Genomic DNA, 5,400 nt, shown 5'->3' on the forward strand with positions numbered 1-5,400 from the left:
CTCAAAGAAAAAATTGCATATATACCTATTTGACCAATTTTTCCACTAAAAATCAGCATATTGTGATTTTGTTTGCCCCTCCTAGCCAATGCCCCCCCATGATTTTAGCCCAAGCTTCGCCACTGATGTCGAGTATCACACTGCAGTCCACATAATAAATATACAGGACTCCAAAGATTGCTTCTATAACACATGGCCGGCAGTAGAAATATCAAAGCACCAACCTCATAGTTAAGGGATCCACCCTCCTCGAGAGACAACTTGGCTTCCCGAAGACAATCATTTTTGGCATACAACTCGACTGGGCCATTTGATGGGCTGAGCTCATCCAACCACATTGGCCTGCTCCCCGGAGCACAAGCATTGCATCGCCATTCGCCAAAACACTTTACGAGATCTCCCTTTCTATAGTTCTATTTCCTGCCATCCATCATGTGCATCATGCTCGATCATACCCTTGCTAGCACATTTCCCTGCTGGAAAGAATCGTGTATTAGAGTTGTAACCATGGCATTGCTTAGCTTGGTGCTATTTGAGAAAATTATCCTACAGAACTACTGGCATATACATTATATGATTAAAAATAGCAAAGTTTGATGCTATGCTTTTGAATTGAACATCACAATTACCTAGATTATTTATTTAACAGGGAGATTAGAAAATGGATAGAACATCAGCTCTTTTTCGTCCCTAATACAACATCACTCAGAGAGAGTTTAACAAAGACTTCGAATTTAGCATATACAGTACAAAATGACATTGAAATTCACTCCTGAATTCCGATAAACCGATAATCTTTCTTTTTAATTGGGTCCTTATTTGTTCATAATATGCTGAAAGTTGTTGATTAAGAGCACACTGTGAGAATCTTTGAATTTAAGTTCTAATCCAACAAATGGAAACTAAGTAGTATCGATCCTTAATTGCCAAAAACCGCAGGAAGATGAGCGCCTCATGAAGGATATGGGAATGGATGCATAAAAATTCTCCATGAGAATTTTTCTAGGTATGATATTTTTCAGGATGGATAAAGGTATGTAAAGTACAAGATATAACACTCGCAGGGTTAAATGACTCTGCTCCGTCAACGGCCACATAGACTGAATAATCCCCCCAGCCTGCAAATCCCAAAAGGCATTGTTATCGGGCTAATTCGAACTGCGATAACTAATTCAATAGAAACACACAGTAACAGACTAAATGGTGCTTTAGTGCTTCACCTCTGTAGTAATACTACGTAGGGGTCAGCGCCAACATACATGTTGGCAGTCTTGTACTCCTGCTGCCCTATTGTTGCCCACTGCCCTGCGGACGACACCTGAGGGTTTGGAGATGCCACCACATCGTTCAGCCTGTCATTGGGTGCTGCTGAGACCTGCACCACGATCCAAATTCAGACAATGGAATACCACCATAACATCATACAGGAACACAGCCCAATGGTACAGCGGACAAATGAATGCCAGCATAACATCATATTAGCAAAACAAATGAGCATGCAGAACACATCTGGCAGAAACACTTAATAAACAACAATATAATTTATTTGTGGACACAGTTATTAGCAGCCAACAGATAGACTTAATCTTAGAAATAGGACAGTTTGATTTCATAACATAATTGTGTTCTTACATGATGCACAAAATCTGAAGCATTTCAATCTACACTCCAAATAACAATAGCCAACAGCATGACTAATAGACTATCAAGGAAAAACGTGAGGTCCATTTGTTTCTTTAGGCAACAAAAATATAAGATAGAATGCCTTCCTGTAGAATTAGCAACAGGAGGGATATATGAGCATACAAGTTGTACTCCAGCTTAGATTGCACCACACACCTCCATTAGCGAAATGACCCATGGCAGTATAGTATCAGGAAAGTGAAGTACATCGAAATTTTGTAAGCTACTAAGAGCACATGATAAGCTCGGATAAAAAATAGTGAGATATGGATTTCTTGAATGTCAACAAAATAATTGGAATTCCAAAATTATGAAGTCTAAATTAATACACTGATTAGAGATATACACAACAACCATGTAAAAATTTGATGCTATTAAGTATCTTGAAAATCTTTGTAGCTGCAAAGCATACTACAGATGAGAACACCATATGCAACAAAGTTAGTGCCACTAGATTGGGGAAGTAGATCTCTTCCGAGGATAACACCCACTGCAAATCAGGGGGAAAAACACTTACCAATGCTACAAAAATATGAAATGGATATTTTCCATAGAAATAGAATCCATCATCAGTACTTATAAGCACAATAGCACATCAATGAAATTATGATAGCACTCCAGAACAAAGCATCACAAATAGAAGTATGTTGGAAAGAGGTTTCTCAATCTTTTCAGCGACACATTTCACAGCAGACCAGGTCTCGACAGTCGGCGGCGACGCCGACGACTGATATGCATGTGACGAAGAGGGAGGGAAAATAGTGCCTCCATCCTCCTAAGAATAATGCTAGCTAAAAATTGCACGTATGCAAGCTAATGCCTTATTACAAAAGCAGAATGACTTGTGTAATGGTGTTTTGGACCCTACAGGGCATTATAATGGGTAAGCTGACATACAAATCTCAGAGAACCATATGAGATTCAGAGGTAGGTTGCTATTTGTAGTGTGTCTAAACAGAGGTGTTGACGTATTGTTTGAAATTTCCAAAACCAGCATCATCTAATCAATGTAATTACACTGAAAAATTATTCATATTTTATCACGGCATATCACTTTATTCACTCTCGGTGATATCATGCATGTCCTTCAGTTTATTCAGATGATCATGGGCATGTTGTGTTTGGATTAACTAAGCTAACATACGAAACTGCGTACTTGCACAACGTTAGATCATCACTCGCATAACTGAAGAACATTGCATGGCATCAAAATTCTTTGACGAAGTTGATTCAAACGAAGGTACCAGTTACCGATTCATGAATCTACTTCACATTGTACAAAAAAAAACATGCCCTTCCATATTTTTCTGTTTTGATATTACCTTGTACAAATATCGGATGGCAGTAAAATCAAACACGCATTTGGGTTGTTAATGTTAGGAGGATTGTTGAAAAAGGCCGGTATACTAATATTCGTTGCATCAGTTCAATTAGGGAAACGTTCATTGCATCATAAAGACCGGTGTACTAATATTCTTTTTGAGACTTATATTTAGGAATGTAGTGTCAGTGCTACATCTACCTGGCACTTCTGGTGAACCTTTCCCACAGATTTAGAGGAAGGACATATTCATACTGAAATCCAATAGAAAGTAGGCTAGTTAAATCTCAAAATGACATCTCCCACAATATTCAGAGTACAGTCAATACCATTAAGCATTTGGGTCGAATAGATTTGCATATGGCATAAAGCCGCCATCTAGGCAACAAACTGTCGCTACACCTATCCAGTTGATGAAGGGGCGCAGATAGCCTGTGCCTAATATCAAACAGACATCGCAGCCAAGCCTAACATCTAAGACCTGAGACCCCAACCTATAGCCACTTGCCGGGTCTGGGACACACACTGGTCCGGCGTGCTCTCAGAGGCCGCTGCAGCCAATTGCCACCGCTCCATCTTCAGAACTGTACTGATGCATCAACCTTGCTCGGTCCAGCTATCGTCGACGCCACCACGACGCCTAATGACACCTCATCCCTGCGGCAAACAGCTGAACACGTCGCGGTCGCCACTGATACACCTCAGCGTCATGCTGCCAAGTATCACCAGTCGACACAGCTTGAAGTCCTTGAAGGATCTGTCGTGCGTAGCACGTCTTCTAATTCCTTCCATTCGACCAAAGAATTCTCTATAATAACTCACAAATTCAAATCTACTAATTATTCTCTAATAGCACCTGCATCTGGTATAGCCACCAGCCTAGATAGAACGGGCGGGGGAAGAAAAACTAGGAGCGAGTTATTAGGACAGTGGGTAAGCTACTTAGGCTAGGGAATAGGTACCCTGCCGGCCAGGCATGACCAAGCGTAGCACCTGTCTGTCAGGCATGACTTAACATCTCCACCGAAGCTTCGTGCAAGACGAAGCCGCTTCACCTCCTGCCCCTGACTTCCAGCGCTGCCTGTCTTTCAGTACTACGAACAAATGTTGCAGTCTCGACCATCCTCGTCTTCACATGCTATGTTACTCCCCTCCATTTTTATATACAAGGCCACAAACTCAGATTACAGGTACTAATGTAAAATTTAATGCCTGCTTTGCAAGTCAGCTTTTCTTTTCGTTTACTGGGATCATTAATATGATGCATGCATGCAAGGAAACTGAATGGAGGAAATAGTTGACTGCCATTATGAGTGCATGCATGCAAGTATTAAACATGTTGCTAGCACAAAAAAATATTATTAATTTTGCCTCAATTACTGTTGGTGGCCTTGTATAGATGCAAAATGTATATTTTATAGTGACTTTGTATAAGTAAGTGGAGGGAGTATGTGATATTTCGCCGGCTGTCAGCGAGCAACAGCGTGCCGATCAGAGGCGTAGCCGGCTAGCCCCCGATTAGAGGAGTTGTCATTGCTGCTGAAGTAAAATAAACTCATAGCCTTAAATTTCAAATTTTCATTACACTCAAAACACGATAAGGCTTGAGTTGCACTTGACAGTCACTAGGAAAAGAAAAGTCACTAGGCTGACCGCGCAAAAAGAGGGAGACACTAGGCTGGCTAGTGGCTACCGTATTTTATGTACGGTGGGCATGTGGCATAGGGCTAACCCAATGATTCAACCATGGACAATAATGGAATCGTGGCACACACCTCTTCTGTATGGCAAGATTTTAGGGTATACTGAAATTCGTTGACCTCTCATGGATTTTACGATTTGTGCTAGTTTCCCAAGGAGATTTGCAATTACCGACGTGAGGCACCATCACAGAAGATCAATTATGCCCCTTTACTAGTGTGTCCATATTGAAAACAAAGGGAGGCCTTTGCTAAGTTCATTTAGAAAAACAATAGTCGATATTCATATAGCCATCTTATTATTTTTCAGCTGGCATGTAAGTAGTCTCCTCGTGGCCAAGATTAATTCATAGCCTTGAACTTGGTCTCTAACATGTGAACCAGCCATTGGAGGAGTTGCTTCCATATTGTTATCCTCCGTACAAAAATTGTTAACGTTGATTTTATAATAGTAGTTTTTTTCTAGCCGCCTAAGAAATAGCAAATCCGCTGAAAAAACATCCATGATTGTGCACGGAGATCATACTCAAAATTCAAAACGACATGTGATGCTGAACAAAGGGAGTACTTAATATAGTTAGCATGCAAGATTACATGGAGATAAATTGTTCCTGGAATGATTACACGTTTTGCATTACCAGCATGATACCACACTTATTTATATCAAAAATCCTAGACACACAAGAAAATTTACAG

The sequence above is a fragment of the Triticum dicoccoides genome, unplaced genomic scaffold, assembly GCF_002162155.2.
Source record: "Triticum dicoccoides isolate Atlit2015 ecotype Zavitan unplaced genomic scaffold, WEW_v2.0 scaffold112972, whole genome shotgun sequence".
Taxonomy (NCBI): domain Eukaryota; kingdom Viridiplantae; phylum Streptophyta; class Magnoliopsida; order Poales; family Poaceae; genus Triticum; species Triticum dicoccoides.